We start from the raw sequence: 27,637 nt of genomic DNA on the forward strand, positions 1-27,637 counted from the left end.
CACCATTATAATTCTTTACAGTCTTCAGTACAGTAACATGCTATACAGGTTTGCAGCCTAGGATCAATAGGCCACTCCATATAGCTTAGTAGTGTAGTAGGCTATATTATCTAGATTGGTGTAAGTAGATGATAATGTTTGTATAATAAGAAAATCATCTAAGTACACATTTCTTAGAATATAACCCTGTTGTTAAGCAATGCATGACTGTACCATACTCATATGTGGATTCTAAAAACATTGAGTTCAGAAGTAGAGAGTAGAATTGTGGTTACTAGGGACTGGGGGTTATTGGGGTTTAGGGAGATGTAGATCAACGGTTACATAGTTTCAGTTAGAGAAGAGGACTAAATTCAAGAGCTCTATTGTACAACACAGTAACTATAGTTAATGACAGTATATTGTATTCTTAAAAATTGATAAGACAGTAGATTTTCAGTATGTTTTACGACAAAAGAAGTATGTGAGGTAATACATATGTAAATTAGCTTTAGTCATTTTACCATACATATGTGTTTCAAAACATATTCTACATGATAAACACAATTCTTATTTGTCAAATAAAAAATAAATTAAAATAAAAAAGAAAATTCATCAATACAGCAAAGCTTGCTAACTTTCTCTAGTACCTATTCTCACACCACCTCTTTCCAATCTTGTTTTAGCATGATCCATGGGAATCCAGGTGGAGATTATATTTCCTGGCTTTCCTTGTCTTTCACATGTTACTAAGTTATCACGAATAGAAAATAAGCATTTGCCTTTATGGTGGAACGATTTGTATTCCTTTAGGTATATACCCAGTAATGGGATTGCAGGGTCGCATGGTAGTTCTATTTTAAGTTCTTTGAGAAATATCGAATCTGCTTTCTATAGTGGCTGAACCAATTTACATTCCCACCAGCAGTGTATAAATGTTCCCTTTCTCAGCAACCTCACAAGCATCTGTCATTTTGACATTTTAATAATAGCCATTCTGATTGGTGTGAGATGATATCTCACTAGATTTTGATTTGCATTTATCTAATAATTAGTGATGTTGAGCATTTTTTCCCTATACTTGTTGGTCATATGAATGTCTTCTCTTGAGAAGTATCTGCTTATGTTTTCTGCCCATTTTTAAATTGGGTTGTCTGTTTTTAGTTTAATTTGTTTAAGTTACTCATAGATTCTGGATATTAGACCTTTGTCAGGAGCATAGTATGCAACTATTTTTCTCCTATTCTGTAGGTTGTCTACTCTATTGATAATTTCTTTTGCTGTGTGGAAGATCTTCAGTTTAATTAGGTCCCACTTGTCAATTTTTGTTTTTGTTAAAATTGCTTTTAGAGTCTTTGTCATAACATCTTTGCAAGGCCTTTGACCAGAATAGTATTTCTTAGGTTTTCTTCGAGAGTTTTTATAGTTTTAGGTTTTATATTTAAGTCTCTAACCAATCTTGAGTTGACTTTTGTGTATGGTGTAAGGAAGGTGTACAGAGTCAATCTTCTTAATGTGGCTAGCCAGTTACCCCAGCACCATTTGTTTAAAAGGGAATGCTGTGTGAGATCAGTCAGGATGGTGGGAGAAATTATAAGAAAAAGGGAAAGACACGAATCTTCTTGGAAGGCTGGGAGGTTTTGCAAAAGCTTCAAAAGAGGATTTGGCTGAAGGCAGCCAGAATCTCTTATCCAGAGCCTGAGACCAAAGGATAGATAACAAGGGAATGTAAAAGAACTTATGTAGATAAATTTGTTTACTCCAGTCTCCAGGAACCAATCTTTGATCATTCGCATGCAGGACTGCTCTCTACTCAGGGAGTCGACACTGTTAATTACCCACAAACTGTGTTTGCTCCAAGCCTTTGTCATTAAATCTGTACTAAATAAATGCAAGCATCACCGACATGGGGGACTGCTAACTCTCTTCAGTCCCTAGTGCCGGCGGTCCCCTACCTAGCCTGCTCTTTCACTGGATACCTGTGTCTGAGTACTCCTTTCATCCATTGCTCAGCCAGAGTCTGCAGGATAGACTTGGCAGAGTCCTTTTCCCATTGTTTATTATTGTCATCTTTGCTGAAGATCAGATGGTTGTAGGTGTGCAGATTTATTTCTCAGTCCTCTATTATGTTCAATTGGTCCATGTGTCTGTTTTTCTACCTATACCATGCTGTTGTGGTGGTTGTAGCCTTGTAATATAGTCTGAAGTCAGGCAGTGTGATGCCTCTAGCTTTGTTCTTTCTGCTTAGGATTGCTTTGGCTATTTGGGCTTTGTTGTTGTTGTTACATATGAATTTTAGAATAGTTTTTCTTTTTTTAATTCTGTGAAAAATGTAATTGGTACTTTGACAGAAATATCATTGAATCCATGAATTGCTTTGGGCAGTATGGCCATTTTAACAACATTAATTCTTCCTCTCTATGAGCATGAGATGTTTTTCCATTTGTTTGTATTGTCTCGAATTTCTTTCAACAGTGTCTTACAATTCTTGTTGCAGAGATCTTTCACTACCTGGTTAGCTGTATTCCCAAGTATTTTTCTTTTTGTGGCTACTGTGAATGTGATTACATCCTTGATTTGGCTCTCAGCTTGGATGTTATTGGTATATAGAAATGTTATCTTTTTTATATATTAATTTTGTATCCTGAAGTTTTATTGCAGTTGTTTATATAAATCATTCTACCATAAAGACACATGCATGCATATGTTCATCATGGAACTGTTCACAATAGCAAAGACATGAAATCAACCTAGATGCCCATTAATGGTGGACTGGATAAAGAAAATGGTACATTTTCACCATGAAATACTAGGAAGCCAAGAAAGCCATGAAAAAAGTCAAAATCATGTCCTTTGCAGGAACACAGATGAAACTGGAAGCCATTATCCTAAGCAAATTAACACAATGACAGAAAACCAAATACTGCATATTCTCTTTTGTAAGGTGGAGCTAAACATTGATTATACATGGACACAAAGAAGGGAATAATAGACATAAGGTCCTACTTGATGGTGGCGCGTCAGTGGAGAGTGAAGATTGAAAAACTACCTATTGGTACTATGCTCATTACTTGGGTGACAAAATAATCTGTACACCAGAACCCCACAGCATTAGTTTGCTTGTGTAACAAACCTGAATATGTGCCTCCTGAGCCTAAAAGTTGGAAAGAAAAATCAAACAAACAGAAAAATGAATCCATATTAAAAAAATCATCTCAAAGAATTATTATATGAATTTTAAAGTTCTGCTTAGTATTAAAAAATATAAGCAGCTGCCAAACAGACAAATCTGATGCCAACTCCTTAAGAGACTATTGCTTCCTCTTTATTTTTTCTCTTTCTCCTTTCTTGAGGTTGGTAGAACAAGCAGCTTCAAACAACTAGATGGGAACAATGGGGTTATAAAGTAAAAACAGTCAAAAGAAACCTGGGTCTTTAGAACATTTATGGAGAAGATGACAAACCTAAACTGGAACTGAAACATAAGGAGGACACGATTTGAAGGGTGCATGTATTTTTGTATCTATTTCACAAAAACTTATTAAAAATACAATTAAAATATAAATGCTCATGATATGTATGCATATACATTTTTAAATCTGCTGATACTAGTTTAGTTAGTACGTTTTGTGCTCAATGAAAGGCAAAATAAATTCTTGCAATTGTAGCAAAAATAAGTGATGCAATTAGGAAGGAAAACAGATATGATTTTTTTAAAAATTAATTTCGAATTTATTTTTCTTTTTTGGTTGAAAATGTTTTAACATAAATTATTCTGTTGTAGAAAACATTAGATTAAAAATTACTAACTGTAAATGTGTGCTGACTGTTCTCTCTTTACACAGTGTTGTGTAACTATTTTCTATATGCCTAGGTTTAATGAATTAACCTTTAATCTCTTTCTAGTATTTGATTAAAACTTTTATTAAAGGCATGAAGATGATCTAGGTGCTTAAGAATGGCTTAGTAATAATTAATGCAAATTTCAGCAGTTAAGTCCAGATCTGCAAATAAGAAAAATAAGCAGTATTAGTAACATAAATATACACAGGACCTACTTGATTTCTTTCTCTTAATATTTTTAAAATTTCTTAGTGGTTGATGCATATTGATTTCTGCATGGCATTTGCATCAATGATATTCATAGTAATAGTTATTCAATTAAAATGTCTGTACCCCAAAAATGTTACACAGTATCCTAGGCTTTTTGCTTTTAATCTCCTGTACATTATTTACATGTGACTAAAGAGTCTGTGAATAAACCTCCCATCAGTTCTTTTGAGAGCATCACAAAGTCATACACAAGAACTGATATTACTTTAAGGGTCTTACTAATTTCAGAGCACTTCTTAAGATATGTTATGTTCACAACTTTAAAAGGCAAAATATGAATTCTAATTTCATAGAGGCTAATAAAAGCACAATACCCTAAATTTTGTTTTCCAAATTAGTATCATTACCAGAAAGTCGGAATGCCCACAAGATAGGCTGTGACAACTTGATTGTGTTCAGACACTTTCCAAATTAGGTGCCATGTTTGAAAACTTGGCCAAGTGAGATTGACACAAGCTTCTCAGGGAACAGTGAGAAAAACAGAAGGCAGATCAAATTCGGGCCTGCCAATCCTCAACAGCCTTGCTTTAACTTTCTCTCCCTGAAGTTCTTTGTCTTATATTCTCTCTTCACTGAAATTGTGACACAAAGGTTATGACAAGCATGTGAAAATAGCTAGTGACTTATTAATGTCTGCTATGACTTGAGTGTCATAGAGCAGCACAGTGTGGCTTCAGTGATCGCCTTTCTTTCCTTCCATATACTGCAGCCAATCTCTTGAGCTGTCCAGAAGTGTCATATTCCTTCAGTGAAATAAGATCAGTGCATTAATATGCTCTTCTACCTCCAAGCTCATAGTTACTTGTCACATTAATATTTTGCTTAAACCAACTTTCCCTGAAATATAAGAATGCAAATTGCTCAATTCTTGAAACCCTACTGCAAGCTTTTTTCCAACATTCAATTTACACATATATTGAAGTAATGGACATTCTTAACAAACAAAAGTTTTCATTTATTTATTTTCAGCCAATGGAATTGAAAAGGCAATATTGAAATGGATTTTTTTGTGAAGTGGATCTTAATGGTTAACCTCTTCAACAATACTAAATTATGAACTCTTCAAAAAAATCTCTCTCTTTTCAGTTTTGGGACAAATAAGTGTCTTTATTTTTCTACCCTTGGTTGTTTTGCTTCGTTTTAATAAGACTGTCATCTATATTGCTTAAACTTGTACAGATATGCAAAGTGCATCTTTATAGAGCTACAATTTATGTTGTTTTTGCTGTCTCCAGATATTTAGAACATGTTATTGGCAATAATAATTATGATAATACAAACTTTGGGGAAAGAGTCTGTCATTGCACATTGAGATGGTTTTAAATTTAGAAACCGAGGAAGAAAACTTTGAGGTTCGACATTCCTAGAGCAAAACATTCTTATTTGTTTTTGAAGGCAATATAAAATAGTTATTATTACTTTTAGTAGCAAAACCCACACGTACTTGTGCACCAACCTAATAATAAATAACTTCTTCCTTATAACTTTTTCTTTATTCTTATGTTTTTGCTCTTCATCATTCTTTCAAAAGTATATAATCTGCCTCATAAGAGTTTGTATATTTTTGATTCTTATTATTCTTTCTGAAATAATTTTTGTCCAATACTGCTGTTTTTTAATCTCTATGTTCCTATTATGGATTTTGGGCTTAATTGCAAAAGAAACATCAAGTTATTTATCAAAAGCTTACATTTCACTCAAGTTACAGTAAAACAAATTGAACATATAATGTTTCAATATATAGTTATTGATGAAAGTAGTAATAACATTTACATTTATTGCTGTTTACTATGCAGAAGGCATTATCCTGAGTATTTTATATATACTGTTTCTGGTTAGCCTCTCAGGAAGTCCTAACAGAGGTTTTAACATTTCAGTTTTACAGATGAAGAAACTGACTCTTTCATGGATCTGATAATTGCTTAATGTACTAAGTAACTAATTAATGGGAGGCTAGTATTCTAATTTTATAGATTAACACATAATTTGTGATTATGTTTATGCTTACTGGGCACTCATGTGATACATCAGCAAATGAAGACTTTAATCTTTCCTTAAAGTCTGCAGTACCATAAAATTCTGATGACTACTTATTCTAAGGCAAGGTAATAAAAAGAATTTGACTTCTTATCTCTGTAAAGTTTTATATTTTAACTGAACGTATCAAAACAAATAGTATATATGAAGCATATTAAGTTTATACAATCAAAGATCTCTTGAAATGCTGATGAGGTGACCAAAAGATACCTTCACTAACTTTATATTCTATGAACTTTCACATGTGTGCACACACACGCACACACACAGTTGTGTAATATGAGGAAACCACAGCTCTGAGAGATTGGGTCGCTTAACTGTAAAGGCTAAGTCTCTTGGATTATTGTTTCCTGTATACATATAATTTTCATTTGAAACTTTAAACAATACCTACAGCCCTTTGTGTGAGATGTAGCTAAGTAGTAATCTTGTTCAAGTTTTTATTTTCCAGAACCAATTAATACCCGTAAAAATAACATGAATTGCTCAAAGTTGGGATTTCACCTTATTGCAGCACCAACTATCTGTGTGATCTTTTGAAAACACCTTCAGTTCTCCAAACTTCAGTTTATAATCTGTCAAATGAGGGATTGCTTATAAACTTTCTGTTCTTTTGCAATGTCATTGTTTATAGCCTATTATGTTTCAAAACCGGTAGTGTTAGAGCCAAAAGAATAACAGAACTCACCGTTCCATTTCCATAATTCTAATCACTTGTGTTCTTCATTTGAATTTGTGTTGCAGTACTGAGAAAGGCTGGTTCATCACAGTTGTAGGTGAACACAGTTTAGGTGCAGATGTCTCTATAAACACAGAGTTGTAGTAGGACAGTCCTGTGAAAACCACTGGACTTCTAAGTCCAATCTTTTAACACTTTTGTGGTGGTGAGCCTCAGATTAATATCTTACCTGCAAACTGAAATGTTAGCACATTATTTAGTATGGTGCTTAATGGTAGTATTTAATTAAAACAGGATGGCAGAAGAGTAATCAGCATTTAACTGTTCCCAAAATGTGTGCTTTGCTTTGAATATGAATGGAGTCCCTTTGTCCTCTGTATAAAATACATTCCACAAAGTGAACATTCACCTTCTGTTTGTCACTTTATTTTGGTTTATTTGAGGCATACCATAACGTATGAAAAATCATTCTTTCTTTTTATTTTCTTTAAATCTGTGACATACGCCAATATCCTGCTGGCTAGCCACCAAAGTACTGTGTTATGTATGGAGTTTCTTAGTCAACTGAATAAGGCACTGGAGACAAAACATCTGCATTGAGTGACCTTGAACAAGTCTCTGCTTACCTCATTACATAACTCTTATTCAAATAAAACTATACACACACACACACAGTCTTAATTCTGTACATAGGAAATAGGAAGAACGTAAAAAATGTTAGCTATGATTTTCCTTATAAAGGAGCTTACACAAAAACTAGTTTATCTCTGTGGATGTTTCCATTATTGAGGCAAATATTAAATATTGTTATCGTTAACACAAGACAAACTATCTTTCAAATGGAATATGAGCCTAAAATTTCTATTCAAAGAAATTAAACACTTTTCCAAAAAAGGACATAAACATGAGGAGGCATATAAAAGTTACTCTCCTGCTATCTCATAGAATGTTCATATTTTTCAACAAGATGTTAAAGTTGTCAAAGTCAAGTAAAACACACAGATAAATCTCTAAAATTAAAATATTGTAATTGAGGAGAAATAATTACAATTTGGGGCATACATACAGACCAGGTGGTCTTCGGTATGTCTGAAGGACAAAGAGAAGATTAGACATTTTACAAAAAAGGAGAAATGTTATTTATTGCTCTTTGAGAAATTGTCTTGGCACTAGCAAGGTTTTGAGGAGCCGGCAAGCTCTCATTGGTAAGTGATAGTGGTGGACAGAACTGTTCTTAGAGTTGCAGCAGGTTGTTTCAGTAGCTATTGGTTAAAACTGGTTTCAGGTTACAGCGGGCAGTTTCAGCTGCTAGGTTTATAGAATTACATATCTGAAGTGATGTTTTGTGCCCTGAGTGTTTTTCACTAGTGGCTTCTCACCTTTATTTTTATTTATGTTTACATTTTTATTTTATTATTTATTTATTTATCTATTTATTTATTTTGAGATGGAGTCTCACTTTGTCATCCAGGCTGGAGTGAAGTGGTGCAATCTCTGTTCACTGCAACCTCCATCTCCAGGGCTCAAGCAACCCTCCTGCTTCAGCTTCCTGAGTAGCTGGAACTACAGATGTGCGCCACCATCCCCAGCTAATTTGTGTGTGTGTGTGTGTGTGTGTGTGTGTGTGTGTTTGGTAGAGACGGGGTTTCGCCTTATTGCCCAGATTGGTTTTCAACTCCTGACCTCAAGTGATCTACCCGCCTCAGCCACCCAACATGCTGGGATTATAGGCGTGAGCCACTGCACCCAGCCTCAACTCTCTTTTTAGTTGGGTATGACGAGAATAAACCAATTTGTATGATCAACTTTCACAGCGTTAAGGTATATACAACAAGGATTCCCTACACCACTGACTTCCAACCATTTTAACACCAAGATTCACCTTCCTTAGGGAACCCAACCATCAGTGTATTTGTCAAAGCATTTGCTATGCAATGATCATGCATCCATATTTTGGATAAATGTGAGATTTCTATTGATTTGGAAATATTAAAAATATTACTATATTTGGGCATTTTGTGGTTTTCTAGAATTATTTCTTTGAAACTGTGTGCTAAAGTTTGATAAATTTTCTTATGCTTGTATATTGCCGCACAATATATAAAATGTTTAAGTGAATGACTCATATAATCCCACAGACAGCACAGAATACTTTGTTTTACTCTTTTAAAATTTGATGTAACTACTGTTCATTAAGAGACATGAAGTGATCCATTCTAGTTCTGCTAGTAATTGCTAGAACAAACCCTAATACTTTCAGGCTTCAAGTTCTCTGTGTATTTTGGCTATATCTTTCTGCCTTATAAAGGGATCTAGAATGTAAATGAGATGCCCAACAGCTACTTAGAAGTTCAGAATGTTTATAAGACAAAAGCAGGGACTTTGATTTATGACTCAATTCTTTGATAATTCTTTATTTGAATTTTAAATGATCACTATTCTATTGTCAGATAACATATACAATGAGAACTCTCAGTTCAGTTAGCCAGATGGTGCAGCCAGGAGACAGAGGGAAGACCCAAGTAGATTAAGTATGGAGCTAGAGGCAGGCATACGATTAGAATGCGAAGCTTCCATCCTCCATCCATGCTTCTGATGTTGGGTTACTCTCTCCAAATATTTTATGCAGTTGCCAAAAAATCTGCATGAAAATAATATTCATTTGTGCTTGTAGCATTCATTAGTTACCCTAAATTTTCTCTGAATATCAAATACATGTCTAAGTGAGATGAGATATAAAAGCAGCAGGCAATGCAATCCAATTATCCAAGGAATATTGCTAGACCTCAGCATAGCAGTAGTATGGCTGAACCTCAAAGCTCCTGTAAGTGGATTCTCTAATAGTTTATATTTTGGAGTTGGTTAGTCATTAGCTTTATAGAACCTAATGGGTTACCAAAAACAAAGATTTCTTTTAAAAAGTATACACATTTGTACTTTGAACACAGACCTTGTCCATCTTAGTCTAAATGTCTCCATTATAATAATTCTTCCTTCACTTGTCTTACAGTTCCCTGTGCACGACCTCACATTTAATCACTCACACATTATTTATTTTTATACTTCAATATTCTGTTTCCTTTCTCTGTAATTCTAGCCAACTACATTTATTTCTTAAGTGACAGCATGCCTCAGCATATTTTTCTTTGTTTACTGATTTATTTATTCAACTGAGCTACAGGGTGTCTGAACTGACTACAAGATGACACGTAATGCTGGCAGGCAAGGCATGGGAAAAATCAAGGGAATTTGGGCAGGCATTCCAGATTGTCCAATTGAGGAAATCTATGTTCCCTAATCAATATTTTTTTTTTTGCTTCAAAATTGTTCCTGGATTTATACTTAGTGACACTATCCAGAGCTGTATATTTCCATCTGTGCTTATAATTGCAATTTTGATTTTTTATTTGGATTATAAACCTATCCCAGCTGGATTTTCTTGCGTGGCTTCATCTCTGTATGGCAGAAATGAGATCTATTTAATATTATAAGCATATTGCAGCTTGAAAAGTACTTCGGCACTCTACCCTAGGGCAGGTGGTTTCATTTGCATTTTAAAAATAAGGAATTAGAGGTTATTGATTACAACTTGCCATGAAGCACAAACCAATTTGATTTGAGTCTATGTAATGCTAATCTCAATCTTTCCTCAACAGGTAGTTTAAGGTTACTGAGAGGATAGCTTTTTAAAATTACTGACATTCAATTTTGTTTTTAACAATAATCTTCCTCACTCAGTATCTATTTTCTGGGCACCTTCTTGGTGCCAATCTCTGTGGCAGCTGCTGAGTAAATACACGTGTTCAAGATGCTCTTGCTGCCAGTAACAACTTAGTTTTTAGCTTAATAGTAACTACAGCCATTTTCCAAATGGGCCAGTTCTGCTGGGTGTATGTAAGGATTTCACTTCCTATCTCCCTTGACTTTGTCTGATGTGTGTGACTAGCTCTGTCTAATAAGTTTTAAGGAAAAGTGTCCCCTTAGGTTGGGTATTGTCATTACGAGAGTAGTCAGCTTCTTTTTCTCTCTACCACTGAAATGCTCCAGGTGGCGCTATTCTGTCAGCCTGATTCTGAGAGTGAAGATAATGACAATACAAAGAGACTACAGTGTGTACCTGGTGGGCATTTAGTATGAGAAGGGATGATGTTATGTATAACTATATTACTAAAATACAGAAAAGTATTGGTCATTGCAATATGAAAATTATCATGACTGATATAAAAAGACTTCAAATTAAATTCTAGGCTTTATTTCAATAGTTCATTATAACTGAAAGAATATATTATATGTATTATATATAAGATAATTGTATATTATATATGCATATATAGTACATGTAATATAAAACATGTGTATATATATTTAATATTTTATATGTTAAATCAAATAACACAGGTGCCTGAGTTTGATGTAATCTATTAAATCTCTTCTAGGGTTGACTCCTAGAGATGGAAGAGCTGTAAGCAGAGACAGAAAAATATGTTTTCACACACACTCTTTGGCTCATTCGCAGATGGCAGCAATGAGCCAATAAAATATATTTTTCTCCTTTGAGTACTTTATATACTACTTATCCTTTCCACTTAACACTATTATTAATTTTAAAGTAGAATATGTTTATTAAAATGTCTTTATTGATTTAGATGAAAAATATAATTTTTCTCAGTCCTCCAAAAATTAGATTCATTTTCACATAATTCATAAGGCAAACATTTATGAACAAAACAAACATTATTTTATAAAAAACATTAATCATGTAAAATGTATTTCAAATCAGTAAGTAGGGAAAGAAAAACAGCGTCTAAGTAAATATTTTGGGTAAAATGACTAACGTACAATAAAGTAAACCTTGTGAACACAGCCTCTCTCACCACGTATGTAGGCTGAGAAAGTATTTTTCTGTGTCTCACTCTTGTTCCATCTTTTCTGCAAACTGTAGGTAATAAAAACAGACAACTCTTGGAAACACATGCTTCCTCTTCAATGGGAACAAAGTTTTAGGAACGCCAAAAGAGGTTAGAAGAGCAATTAGAAGGCAAGCATGAATAAATAAATCATTAAAATTTGTCTAAAATATTGATACTGATGCTTGAGTTCCACTCAAATTCTGAGTCACAATAGACTTGGACTACAATATCTAGACCACCTAGATGCTTTAAAGTCAAAGCTTATTTTCTTTTAATTACTGAGAAAACTGTTACTGCAAAAATGAACATGTGTTCTTCTTGGAACTATTGTGAAAAAGGTAATCCAAGCGTTCATGAATGGAGGTGCTTTTGTACATATCTCGCAGACCTCTGCTAGGTACTATTGTATTAGAGTTCTGCAAACAAACAGAGCCAATAAAATGTGTGTGTGTGTATGAAATATGTATATACACACACAGATATATATATACCCATGATACTGGTCCACATGTTTGTGGAAGCTAAGTCCCACCATCTGCTATGTGCAAGCTGAAGATACAGTGAAACCAGTAGTGAAGTTTGAAGTCTTAGAGCCAGAGAGCCAATGATGTAGATTTCAGTCTGAGTCTGAAGTCCAGAAGCACTGAGAGCAGGAGGTTGATGTCCCACTTCAAGCATTAAGGTAGAGAGCAAATTCAACCTTCCTCCTCCTTTTTGTTCTATTCAGGTCCTTACTGGACTGGATGATGCCTATCAGTTCACCAATTCACTTGCTGATCTCTTCTGGAAACACCCTCACAGAAACATCCAGAAATAATGTTTAACCAGCTGTCTGGGCATCCCCAGGCCCAGTCAAGTTGATGTACAAAATTAACCATCGCAGCTGTATGGGAACTATTTCATTTAATTCTCAAAGTTATCCTAAAAATCAATTCTATTCCTTCCATTGTTTGATGTCTCCCAGCTAATAAATAGAGGACTATAACTCCCTGTCATTTCTGCCTGATTACAAAAGCTGTTCACTTTCCACCCGGAAGGCCCAAATAATAATGATTTGTTATCAAAACAGCACGTCCATCATTTAACTACTGAGAACTAAACCTGTCCTTGAATGGAAATTTTCCAGTTTTTAAAAAAGATTTAAGAAGATTAGAAATCTACAAAAGGTTTTTGTCTTCATCATACATATATTTTATAAGAAATACATCTAACAAAATAATTGAGCTAATATCAGCAGTAGTTGCCAACAGGTGATTTTAAATCACTGAGCAGATGAGTAATAATGTGCATTGTGCCCCTGTCAGCTGAGCTATAAATGAATGTGAGGTACTCCTGGACTCCATAAAGTCAGAAAGAAAACTCATATAGGATCCCATTTTTGCAAAACACCCAGCCCTTCTTTTACATAAAAGCAAGAGACTCTAGGGAAACTTACACATTAATATCCATATCAGTAAGAAGAATAAAAATGATTTGGCTAGCAGCATACAAAATTGGGAACATCTGAAAGATTCATAGTTCTGCCCTGTCAACTGAAAAGCATCCAACTCATTTTCCTTCATGCTGTGAATGAAAGTAACTGCAGTGGAGGCTATTCCTGTAGCTGTCACTAAATAACTTGTCCCATGCTGTAACCAAGGGATGAGACAGGATGTCATACTTCAAAATGGAATTAAAATAAAATAAAAATATAAATAAAAGAAAAGGGCCCTCTTATCTATTGTGAAATTTGAAGTATTTGCGTTTTATCCCCAGATGGCTTTTAAATCAACCTAATGATTTCTAATTTATTAGTAACAGAAATAGTATTTGGCTTAAGATTTCAATATTCTGCCTTAATCCCTACCAGATTTTTCTGTACTCATGCTGTGGAGCTGCATGCTGGAGCAGCAAGTGACAAGTGAAGAAGACCTCCCTCCCTCTCTTTTTTGGTCTGAGTAACATTGCCATTAAAATTGTCAAATAAATTAAGATACTAAGACAAAAAGATACCAAATTATTTTAGCCAACACATTTTGCTACTTTATCTTTTAAATATGAAAAAATAATGTTTTTAAAAGAGAAAATCATACAGAAATTAGTTTAAATAATTCGAGTATTTTTCATTTTAATAAAGCAAGGTTCCCAGAAATGAAGTATCCAGTCATTTTTCACACTATTTTTCTAATGTCACTAATTCCCCTCCAACATAATGGAATTTTGTGTCATTGACATTCTCATGAGATTCTTATAATATAAACCCACGGATATGATGTTACAATGTCAAACGAAATAAGCTAGCAAGTCTATGGATGTATATGTCAATGATGCAAATATTTTTACGTGTAGAAGTAGCAATATGTCAAGAGGATGGCAAATAATACCAGGGATTTCTCTGGATACTATTTTCTGGAACAAAAGCAGTGCAAAAAAAATGTCTTTGCAATTCTTTTGAGACAATGATCTGATTATCATGGCCATCATAAAAGAAAGGTTGCTAGTGTTTGTGTGATCATCTGAATTATTTCTTATGTATTTAAGGAATTGATATTTTTATATACCCCATTGTAAAGCACATAAGAGCTTTTAGTGCCTTAAAAAGAAAATTTTTGGTCTTATAACACGGTCCAAATCAAGAGGAATGGAGGCATTTCAGGGATTTTAACATCAAGAGAGCATACGTTGTTTTACACTGTGCCTTGTTGGAATTTGATTACTTGTTGAAGTAATCATCAAGATCCTTGGCTTCCATGCTTGTTAACAGGGGTCTTTTGACTTTGGCAAAAATCTGTATTTGACATAGTCAGATGAGTTCATAAAACTTCCAAAGTACGATTTTTTAAAATGAGGTGTGACTTTAATCAGATAAATGGAGGAAAGGGAAAAAAAGGTCATCTGTGATTTATCTAATTCTTTAAGTGTATTCAAGGTAATTCCACAAGGAGAGTAATTTGACCTTACTGGGTAAAGCAATTTATTATAGTATAAATAAAGATATTTTTGGTGCCACTTATTTAAGTTTCTGCGCATGGACAGAGTCCAAAATAAAAAATTGAAATTCATGATTCTGAATTATGTGAGCTATTTAATCATTTCTGCTGGAGAACCAGACACAAGAAGTAATTTTCAGCAACGCAGTTATTAGAGTGATGGTAAAGTGGGCAAGAGAGCCCATCCTGGAACGCCACTTAAAGAAATAATCCAAATAATACCATAGCCCCTCAGGAGGAAGTGGAGCTTATGTACACAAACACATGTGTCAAACCTTTCAAATAGTTCAAAGTGCTTTCAAGCATGTTTTATGATAATATTCTTATGACAGAGATAAGGGCAAGGACTATTCTAACTTTGCATGGGGAAATGAACACAAGTTCTAGCCATCATAGTTCTTAATGATTATTTATCTAAGTCGAAGCATGTGGAGTTTGCTTATGTCTAAAATTGTGTCTAACGTATCCCAGTTTTCACTCACTTTAGGGTAATTCAAATATTCCTATAAAATCAGACTATTTCTCCTAAATATCCTACTTCTTTCATAACCCTATATTTCTTCACATATCAAATTGAAATTAATTCTAGCTTTTTTAATGCCATAATTTATATTTTTTCTTATAAAATTCCATTTTAGGTGTGGGGTCTGTTGCAATCGGACCCAATGTCGATTTGTGTTCATAAGGCAATCTAGATTTATTTTTATTCAACATTTATTATGTTCCAGGTGATCTTATTTCTTGCAATAATCTGAGCTTATGAAACCCGTTTTATAGGTATGAAATCTGAGACTTGGAGATGATATATAAATTTCCAACATAAAGCAGGAATTGAGGATGTTCCAGGTACAATTCAAGTATGTGTTCAGTTTCAAAGCCTGTGCCCTTCAAGGAAGCTCCTTGCTCTTACAGTCCAACCATCCATCCACACATTGATCCAGAATACAATCTTTTTAGTGAGAAAATAATTTATTCAATTTGCCGTTAGTAATTGCACTTTTGATAGACAGTAACAAAATAAATGGTTACTTGGATTTCTGTCTTATTTTTACCACTTATTTTTACTGACAAACCAGATTGTATATTTTGTACAAGGATGAAGCAAAATAGGGAGTGTTACATCTTCTGTAGGATTTTCATATTTAACAGTTAATCAACACATACATTCACGCAAACAGGTGGATCATTAGGTTTAACATGTGGGGTTATTTCTTATGCTACCTCATTTTTTTCCCTTAGGTTTTTATTGAACGGAGGTATAGCCTGGATGTTATGTAATTGTAAATGAAATTTATTTTCCAATAAAACTGTATTAAACTCTATTACATTGGCACTTTGTCTTAATGTAATGTCAGTCTATTTATTGTTTAGAATAAAATTATAATCATCTTCATTTCCAACATGTTCTGATACTTGACAGAGAATTGTTTTAAACTACAGCACTGAGTAATTTTAAGACAAAAGTTGTTCATAAACACAATTTTGACATGTGTTAATCTACTATTTGTTTCCCATAAATAAATCTCCAAGTAGAGAGGTTTATGTAGAAATGCTTTTTTGAAAATGGGAGATGGTGCAAGCAGTATTATTTCTTGAGGTGATCCTTTATAGGATTTTTATAAAAGCTTATCAGAAATAAAAAGCATATATTAACATAGAATGTACATAAAAAATTCTATTTTCAAGGAAATTACTAAAATGTTATAGTCATGTTTGATTTACACAAAGTCAAAGAAAAACTGAAGATACTACCTCGTAACTCCACTTGAAAATTTAAAGTAGACTCTATCTATTCCAGGGCTCCATTCTGAATGTTAGATGCCCAAAATCTATCCAACAACTGGATATACTTTTGTTATTTTGATAAAACATTATTTGCTCATTGAAATGGAGTGCTTCTGTTAATTAGTGTTACTCCATAATTAGTATTACTGCAATGTGTTGTTGCACCTGTTATTCTTTGAAATGACACTTGTAGGCCGGGTGCGGTGGCTCAAGCCTGTAATCCCAGCACTTTGGGAGGCCGAGATGGGCGGATCACGAGGTCAGGAGATCGCGACCATCCTGGCTAACAAGGTGAAACCCCGTCTCTACTAAAAATACAAAAAACTAGCCAGGCGAGGTGGCGGGCGCCTGTAGTCCCAGCTACTCGGGAGGCTGAGGCAGGAGAATGGCGTAAACCCGGGAGGCGGAGCTTGCAGTGAGCTGAGATCCGGCCACTGCACTCCAGCCTGGGAGACAGAGCGAGACTCCATCTCAATAAAAAATAAAAAAAAAGTAAAAAAATTTTTAAAGAAAGAAATGACACTTGTTTAAAAATCTCCCTTAAAATTTTGAGGAGTACCAATAATCATCTCTTCACCTATATGTTTTCTATTGATAGTTTCTATTCATATACCTATCCATGAATCCTGGCACTTATCTAAAATTTCAATCTTCAGAACAACCATTTTCAGCAAATACCATGAACCAATTCCTCTTTGCTTTTGTGTTTTGATCTCCAAATAAACTTCTTCCCTTTCTGGAAGGCTTCTTGTTGTGGTTTCTGAGCTCTTCTTGACTTCTCAACTTGCCTATTCTCTTTGCTTAGAAAACACATTTAACTTAAGCCAGTTTTAGGACTAGAGCTGATGAAAAATAAAAATATAGATCCTTTGTTCGAAAATTATTCATAATTTCATGATGGCAGCAGCAGAGCCAAGTGTGGAACCCTTCTAAGTGTGAGACCTTGTGCAATGCATAGGTCTCTGCCCATGAAACAGGTCCTTGTTGATGTCATTTGTTGTTATGCTTCAGCACTGCTTTTACTTTTTTGGTACATCCTTTCCCTGACTGTATCTTTCATTACCACTATCAGATTCAGATTTCCTTTTCCGTTTTTTCCCTAACAGTGTAGCCACAGAGGTTTGAGCTGCAGAGACTCTTACCTCTTCTCTTCCTGTTTTCCTGAAAGAAAGGTCAGAAAGAGCAAATATTTGTGATTTTTTTTCTTTTTTCTTTTCTTTTTTTTTTGAAACAGTGTGTCATTCCAGTTGCCCAGGCTGGAGTGCATTGGTGCAGTCTTGGCTCACTGCAGCCCTGACTTCCTGAGTTCAGGTGATCCTCTTACCTCAGCCTCCCAAGTAGCTGGTACTACAGGCATGTGCCACCGTGTCAAGCTAACTTTTATATTTTTAGTAAAGATGTGGGCTCACCATGTTGCCCAGGCTGGTCTTGAACTCCTGGGCTCAAGTGATGCACTCACCTAGGCCTCCCAAAGTGCTGGGATTACACACATGAGCCACCATGCCCAACCATGAATGTCTCTTAAAATATTTTTATTACAAAGTATCTTGCAAGAAATTCTTACTATTAAATCTGAATTGATAATTGACTGAAGAATCATACTATCAAATATTACAGCATCACTTGGTTTTGTTGATGTAATAGGTGCCAATCTACTTAAAGTATGTATGTATTCAATGTTGGTTACATTCATTTGAAAATTAATTTATTGATTGGCGCATCCAAGATGGCCAAATAGGAACAGCTCCTGCCTCCAGCTCCCAGCGTGAACAACACAGAAGACGGGTGATTTCTGCATTTTCAACTGGGTTCATCTCACTGGGGCATGTCGGACAGTGGGCGCTGCTCCGCGGGTGCAGCCTGACCAGCGAAAGCTGAAGCAGGGCGAGGCATCGCCTCACCTGGGAAGCGCAAGGGGGAAGGGAATTCCTTTTCCTAGCCAAAGGAAATTGAGACACACAACACTTGGAAATGCAATTCAAAACCACAATGAGATACCATCTCACACCAGTTAGAATGGCAATCAGTAAAAAATCAGGAAACAACAGGTGCTGGAGAGGATGTGCAGAAATAGGAACACTTTTACACTGTTGGTGGGACTGTAAACTAGTTCAACAATTGTGGAAAACAGTGTGGCGATTCCTCAAGGATCTAGAACTAGAAATACCATTTGACCCAGCCATCCCACTACTGGGGATATACCCAAAGGATTATAAGTTATGCTGCTATAAAGACACATGCACACGTATGTTTATTGTGGCATTATTCACAATAGCAAAGACTTGGAATCAACCCAAATGTCCATCAGTGACAGACTGGATTAAGAAAATGTGGCACATATACACCATAGAATACTATGCAGTCATAAAAACGGATGAGTTCGTGTCCTTTGTTGGGACATGGATGCAGCTTGAAACCATCATTCTCAGAAAACTATGGCAAGAACAGAAAACCAAACATGGTGTGTTCTCACTCACAGGTGGGAATTGAACAATGAGATCACTTGGACACAGGAAGGGGATCATCACACACCGGGTCCTATTGTGGGGGTGGGGGGAGGGATAGCATTAGGAGATATACCTAATGTAAATGACGAGTTAATGGATGCAGCACACCAACATGGCACATGTATACATATGTAACAAACCTGCACATTGTGCACATGTACCCTAGAACTTAAAGTATAATAAAAAATAATATTTGAAAAAATTTCAAAAAAAGAAAATTAATTTATTTGACAACAGTGTCTGTGACTGTGATGGCAGAGGTTCCAGAGACAATTGTTTAAAATCAGAGTGCCAAAGTGTTAATCTTTATCATCATTAACAGGGTGACTCTCTTCCTTACGTGTGGCATCGCTTTCAGAATTAAAGAGGGTATAACCTGCTTCTACCACGTCCAATCTCTGTCCTGGTATCTTCTGGGAACCATCTTCTTTACTATCTTTTTTCTTTCTGTATCTCAGTCTTTCTAGGTTTTACTTTTCATGTTTCTAAGCTAACAGTGATTAATCTGATAACCCATCAGATGGAAAAAATAGAGAAGATATAACTCTACTAAATCATCTATTCTTATTTTCTCCATGAGATAAATGTACTTGTTGTTTTGTTTTTGGTTTTTATGGGTTTTTTGGTTTACTCTGCAAATGAGGCAATGAATTCCACTTTACTGGCTCTGTCAAAGTGATGCTTTCAATGAAATTACTTATTTAATTCTAGTCGAATTGAAAAGATTTGGTAACTAGTTGTGGTGGATATGTGGAATATTTCTGGACATTTTCCCCAAAGTAAAGTTATATACTTAGTTGGCTTATTCATTTTTGCATAGGCCCAATACTGGGTATACCAGGGCTGGTGACATAGAATATAAAAATCTAGTGATTCTGGCCAGGCACGGTGACTCACGCCTGTAATCCCCACATTTTGGGAGGCCGAGGCGGGCAAATCACGAGGCCAGGAGTTTGAGACCATCCTAACTAACACGGTGAAACCCCGTCTCTACTAAAAATACAAAAAATTAGCTGGGCACGGTGGCGGGAGCCTGTAATCCCAGCTACTCGGGAGACTGAGGCAGGAGAATTGCTTGAACCCGGGAGGCGGAGGTTGCAGTGAACCGAGATCGCGACACTGCACTCCAGTCCAGGCAACAGAGTGAGACTCAGTCTCAGAAACAAACAAACAAACAAACAAACTAGTGATTCTTCACCGTATCTTTTATACAAGGAGAATATCAGTGACAGCTTATTCTAGCACTGACAAAAACATATTTATTCTGTATTTCCACTTACAATGAGTTTTAGGCCTTATTCACTCAAAATTCTTAGTTCTTTCCAAAAATTATCCTATCTTTAACAAAAAAGATCTGATTAAAACAATGTAGTACTTCAACTATAAGACAACACACACAGAAATAGAGTAAGACATCAGCAATTGGCTTAGGAAGTTATGATGAAATCTACAGAAATTTAGGTATAGAACAATTCACTAAATGTTAAAATGTACTTAGCAAATATCCATGCTTAATTATAGGTCAATATAGATATAAACTATTAATGTTGGCTCCTGATACTTCATCATTATGTCAATAATTATCACTTCTAATTATTATTGGCCTCACCTTTTTTAATACTATTTTCTCATAAAATGTAAACCTTTAATGGGAGAGCAACAGCCTCCTATTTATCACAAGTAATATAGTATATTATTGCACATTATCAATTATAATAATCTGTTGCAAATTTTGCTAATTTAAACTTTTGTAGGTTATGTTTTCAAAAGTGTTTGTGACTATTTTTCTTTAGTTATTTTAGAATACTTTACACGGCCAGGCGCGGTGGCTCAAGCCTGTAATCCCAGCACTTTGGGAGGCCGAGACGGGCGGATCACGAGGTCAGGAGATCGAGACCATCCTGGCTAACAGTGAAACCCCGTCTCTACTAAAAAATACAAAAAAACTAGCCGGGCGAGGTGGCGGGCGCCTGTAGTCCCAGCTACTCTGGAGGCTGAGGCAGGAGAATGGCGTAAACCCGGGAGGTGGAGCTTGCAGTGAGCTGAGATCCAGCCACTGCACTCCAGCCCGGGCGACAGAACGAGACTCCGTCTCAAAAAAAAAAGAATACTTTGCACACCTTCCATGTAGAATCAAAAAAAAAAAAATAAACAACTAAACCGAAAGTTTTCAAATCTGATGCTTATTTTAAATGAAAGTATGTGTGGTGTGTTTTGGACTAAATTACTTTAACAGTTACCTCACTTCTTCATTTGTTGTACTATTGTATATAAACAAATATATGCAAATTTTATGAACAATCTAACCTTTGTTTGGGGGTACACTTGAATTTGCATGAGAAAAAAATTTGTATTTTGTGAAACATTAAATATTTGAAAAAATTATGAGATATGAATGCTAAAGTTATGTTAATTATGGTAAAATTTATAGATATCCTTTGGTAGATGCTAAAGTTAAATATTTCTTTAAAATATATAAATTAAAATTCATATTTAAAGCATGATAAATTTAAAAGTAATGAATATCAGAATGAGGAGCTATAGCTAAACCAAAAATAACACGAAAAAAGTTAATTATTGTATCTGAACTTAGTTTTGAATTTCCCAAATTAAAATCTACATAGAAACAATTGATCATAGGGAATAGCACATTTTTATGTTTTTTAAAGATTGTTTTATCTGTCTGGAACCCAGTAAGTATACATATCTGAAGACTAAAGACAGCTATGGAAATTTTCAGATAAAAATGTTTTGCTTACATTTAATTTTATTGACACATTATGCTTGAGTACTTTATTCACAGCCAGACTTGCATGAGTACTTATTAGTAGCCCAACTAAGAATTAAGCTAAACTTATTAGATTATTTTATAACCCCTTATGTCTGATTAAATGGTATCATTTAAAATGTATTTGCTGAAATTTTAGTCATCCTAATGAAGCCAATGTTCATAAGGAATACTATTACTCCCATAGTTTTAAGATGCTTTCATTTTTTGGTGAGAATACTTTAGCTTTCCAAACCGTTTTCTTTTAGTAAAACCTGTTATAGATGACACACCTTATAACTAATTTGAACTGTCTTTAATGATTCAAAGTAAAGTTCATAAAGCTCTTAAATTTTTATTCTGCTTTAAACATTTTAATAAATCGCTGCTCTTATCCTTAAAAGAAACGACATGGTAGATGTTACTAAGAAAAATTAAATTGAAACGTCTCCAATGTACAACTTACATTTAAGGATTGCGTAAAAAGGGGGTTTCATAGTTAAAATTTATTGAATAGCCCCAAATATAAAATTGGGGAAAATCTAGTTACTTGTAAATTTATTTTTTCACATTAGCTGCTGTTATATTTTGAATGATAGGACTAAGAGGTGGTGACAAATATTTATAATGGTAGATCGTCAGGATAAAATAGGGACAATATGGTTTAATCACTTTATTATTTTTTTTTTTTTTGGAATATGCTTAATGGAAAGGATGAAAGACTGCCTTGCTTCAAAATTAAATTCTATTGCCTTGAGTGAAGGATTTCAGTATTAGCATAACATTCTATTTATGTGAGTTATGCTATAGTTTTTGTCATTTTTACATTACAGTGCAAGTAACGCTACTGATTTATGGTTGCATTTTTAAAGGGCAATGCTATACAGAAACCAGAGACTGAAGGAAGCTGAAAGTCATATTTGTCAAAAACTCAGCTTTGACATAGTTTATGATCATTGACTATTTGCCCTATTTATAGGGCTTTATTTAAGAGCAAGCTAATCTAGCAAGAACAAATATGACTGATGTTTGCCTATTTATTATTTTTCAGTATTTCATTTTTTTTGGTTAGATGGCTATAAGATACAAGCTATATAAAGTTATGCAGAAGTAAAGAATGCATAGTACTTTCCATTTTCATTATATTCCTTTGAAAAGAATTACTTTGCAAATATTCAGCTTGGGTTCTACCAGCATCCATTATAATCAGAATAATTTTTAATATCAAATAAATTATGAATACTCTCTTCAGTTATGCAATTGAGATGTTAACTGGTTGTGTGAGGATTTGAATGCTATGATCTGGTATATAAGGAAATTATCATCAATGTGAAAAACATTTCTGCTTATAAATTATGAGGGCTTGAGAACTTGAAACTTTTATAAATAAGATTGTTTCTAAGTTGAACTATAGGAATTTCAACCTAACAAACAACATCCTATTTAGCTGAATATCTGAAAACACAGGGAGTGAGCTTATATATTACTATTCAAAAGCTTAAAATTATAGACATATTTTCATTCTGGGTTAAAATTAATTTTTAAATTTTATCTCTTAGACTCACAGAAGATAGGACTAATGGCTATATTTGCTTTAGTTTTTCAATCAATTGTTAACAGTACATTTTAATTCTGATTGGAAACTTTAATGTAAACAACAATAAAATATTATTTCAATATATCTACAAATAAAAAATAAATTTGATGTTGCATACACCACAATGTAGTTACCCAAGGTATAGTCAGAGCAAGCAGAAACAGCAAGTGACTTGAATGTTAAGTCAGTAGGTGAGGAGGCAGAAAAACCATCCATTGAAGTGCAGTCCTAGGCAAACGAGACTCAATGATTATAGCATCCAGTTAGGCTGTTGACTGGCTACAGTAAATTGAACAACTAGAGTTATCATTCCATGGAGGTGTTATGCCATAGTTTGGATCAAGAATGAAAATAAACTAAAATATACTTTTCAATTTGATAGGTACACTAGATAATGTGCTCCAACCTGGAAAAAAAATGATTTTCTGTTACTGCAGGAAAATTCAAGTGGTCAGTGTTTCTAGTCTCCAAAACATAACAATATTAAGAATAAAAAATATTGAATTAGTAAAGTTTAATCTATAATTACCACTTAGAGTAGACAAAGAAGATATTTTATCACAAGTGACCTAATAATAGAGTGGGCTGGAAGGAAGGAAGCCTATTTATTTGAGACACCATGTGAAAACTTGGAAACACAAAGGGGAAAAGGCAGTTTCATTGAGAATAAAATATTCATGTTGATAACTTACATAAAACAAAAGATGGAGTGTTTTCTGCAGGGAAATTACTTTCTTTGATGAGCTCCATTTATGCATGATGGAGTTTTAAATTTTTGAAAACCCCCTTGGTTATTTTTTCTTCCTTTCAATTCTGGTGGTTTTAATTTCAGACATAAATAGATGTAAAATTTTCTTGCTAAAAGCTTCTTACACTGTTTAAAGTCGGATTTATGACATAGGCAAAAATAAAATGCCTTCTTACAATGACAGTGAGTAGGAAATCAATAGTTAAGGCATCAGTCTCATGAATTGCACAATGAGCAGTGGCTCCATTTGTTTTGATACTGCCCAATGATAAAATATATCTTCATTTACTTTGCTCATTTTTAACATTGTTTTGATTGAAGCATATTCTTGAGGGATGCTGAATATTATATCTGCTAACTAGCAGCTTGAGTTCTGGAAGCAATTTTATTTGAATGAAATCTATTATATAATGACTTTGTTGAGTGGCCTGCAAGCTGCATGTTAAGATTCAAATCTTTACTTCTTGAGGATAGAAAGCTATTGGTTTACCTGATAATTTAATATGGGAAGCATGTTAGAAGCTGCACTGGCTAGCAAGGATTTGTATCTTGTATATTGCCTATCACCCTAATCAAAAGAGAAGGAAAAGATAGAATATACCTCATCTCCAGAGACTTAGGTTCCAATGGTAGAGCATCAGAGTAGAAAGGAGAATAAATGTGTTGATGCTTCTTTGATTTTGCATCACAGAGTCAACATGCAATCTGACACAGCTTAAAAGGGGTTGCTAGTATCAGACTCACAAAGGGCTGGAAAAAGAATGGGCAGGAGAAGAATGTTTACAAGTTGATGTACATCAGCAAGGTTTTCACAGTGTCTGTTTGCATGAAACTGATCCACTAAGGGCAAATCTTCATGGAAACGTACCTTGCAAAATAACTACAAACAAAGCTCTATATTATTACCAAGTGTGGTAGGTAAATAGATACCTATGCTGGCCGAATGTGTATTAGAATAGAGCACTCTAAATTTGCTACATTGAAATAGGTCACAAACCTCTTGCAGTGGCCCAGTTTTGCACTCCTGGGCAGTAAGAATCTAGCTAATAGAATCAGGATTGTGCTTTCACTCCTTATGATCTAGCAAAATCTAGTGATTGCAAGATGTTTTAGAAGCCCAGAAAATGCACATGCACAAACACACACATGTTTAAACCCTCATTAATTATACAGTTATCTACTTTTTACATGGATTCATAAAAGAATAATGTTTGAGAAACAAAATATTTTAGAATACCTCTGCCTCTAAATTTGAGACAGTGGCTTAGACACAGTGCTGTTCATTTTATAAATATTCATTGATTGTTACTCCCTGGAGATCCAGAAATGATGTAACTTTCTTATACTCTTAAGAATCTCACAGCTAGCTGAGGTAGAGAGATAAGTCAATCAATATTTTTATAACTTGAAATGATAAGTCTAAAGGACAAGTTGTTACATGAGTGTACTTTACTCAGTCTGATAAGTAATAGGAGGTTTTGGAGATGGTGATGTGGAGTCAAATTTTGGAAAGTAAATGAATGGGAGGCTGTGTGGATGTAGGAGCATAGGGTTGACAAGACATTGAGATCTGAGAAAAGTTGATTTTAAAAACAAGAGGACATGCAAACAGTTTCATGTTCCTGCCACAAGGCAACTGGGAGGATGGAGAGTGTGCAGGCTTGGGAACTAGATCTGGGATAGGGTCTGATCTCCGTTCAACCAATATTTGGTGGTCTTTGCAAGCATTTAACTTCTAATTGAATTTCTTTATTAGCAAAATGTATTTAATAATATCTTATATTTTAGGTTCATTGTGAAAATATGTTGTATACATCATACAGAGATTCAATCAATATCACTTAAAGAGGTTATAATGATCAAAAATGACCTTAACCAGAGATTCCCAAAATGGAATTACTTCAGGAATTTTAAAAAATGGATCTTGCCCCTCAAGATTCTGATTTAACTAAACAAAGTCAGATTTCAGACTGAAAGAGAATACCAAAAAATCTGAAAAAAATAGTCAGTCATGAAAAAGGAAATAATTGGAAAAATGTTGTCTTTACCTGAGAAGGCTATGAATATGCTAAGAAAGATATTTTATTTATTCCATATAACAGAAAGATTGCCATTAATAAGTGTAGTTGAGTAACATTTCCAGGCTGCACCCACTTCAAAACAGTTGACTTTAGGAACTAAGTAGCAAAAGTAAATTTTCTATATTCAGAAAGTCTATTCTGTGAATAGAACAATTCACAGAATTGTGCAACACTTCAATGCCTTATATTATGATAGAAAAAGTTGTAAGTTTTATTTCCTTGGAATGCCATGGAAGGAGCATGGAAGAGGTGGCGAGGGAATCTAATTTTGAGGATAAAGAGTCTTAGAGAATTTTAAAGTACCACTGTTTAGTCTATCTCATTAATATGCATCTCAAAGAGACGGAGGCCCTGCTTTGAAGATCTGAAATGCAGCAAAAGCTATCCTGCCTAAGCCTTTAACCATGGGTTTGATGACTAGAAACGATATTTTTAACCATGTTAGGAGAAAAAGAAATAGGCTGAATTACAGCAGAAAGAATTTAAATACATAGTAGAGTAAATGACGAGCACCATTTGAATATTAAAACAACTTACTTTATTTTTGTCCTATCATAAATTAGCCCTGATATTCTATCCTGGTTACCTGGGAAGAAATTGTGTGGCAGAAACATATTCTCTAATGTTAAAGATGAGAGAAAACTGAGAAGAAGTCAAATTCCTCTTAATGAATTGAGATTTTAAAGGTCTGAAGTTTTATTTTTTTCATGAAAAACAAAAATGCTGATAGTTTGATTATGTAAATAAAGTATAAAATATTACACTTTTGTAATTGATATCTAGGACCTACACATAAATGAATTATTTCACACATACATTGTTTTTCCCATGAAAATACTTCAGGCTAATTGGATAATAATTAACCACATTTATTTTCTCCCCATGAAAGTCTTTTAATATTACAGAAATATTTTCCTATGAAGTATATAATGGTTGAAAATTTTCCAACATAAAATTATCCTAATTTGTGCCACTCTTGGGGTATAAACATGTGAAATGGTATCATTTTCAAAAAAGATTTCATTAAATATCTTCTTTAATTTGCTCATCTTCACAAACTTCTCACAGACTTATAAATTTGTCTATGTGTGCTGTTTATTTTTTGTTTGGCTTTGTTAAGATTTTTTTTTTTTTTTGCACTCAGTATTTACACAAAATCCCATTACAATCTGACATTTGCTTCAAACATTCAAATAGACGGGGGGTGTGAGGGATTGTTGCTGTTGTTGTTTATTACACAAACTATTTTTGGGTAAACAAATCCAGTGACTATGTTTCAGGCTTCATCTTATTTGATTTCTCATCTCATTGTGGAAATTTGCACTTCCCTGATCATTAGAGGAGTTGAGAATTTTTCATATACCTGTTGGCTATTTGAATGTCTTCTGTTAAGCAAGTCTATCGTATCCTTAATTCTTAACTTTCCTTTATCCCATATTCCTAATCTTTCTGTAAGACCCATTGT

This window comes from Trachypithecus francoisi, unplaced genomic scaffold (genome assembly GCF_009764315.1).
Source record: "Trachypithecus francoisi isolate TF-2019V2 unplaced genomic scaffold, Tfra_2.0 Lachesis_group1, whole genome shotgun sequence".
NCBI lineage: Eukaryota > Metazoa > Chordata > Mammalia > Primates > Cercopithecidae > Trachypithecus > Trachypithecus francoisi.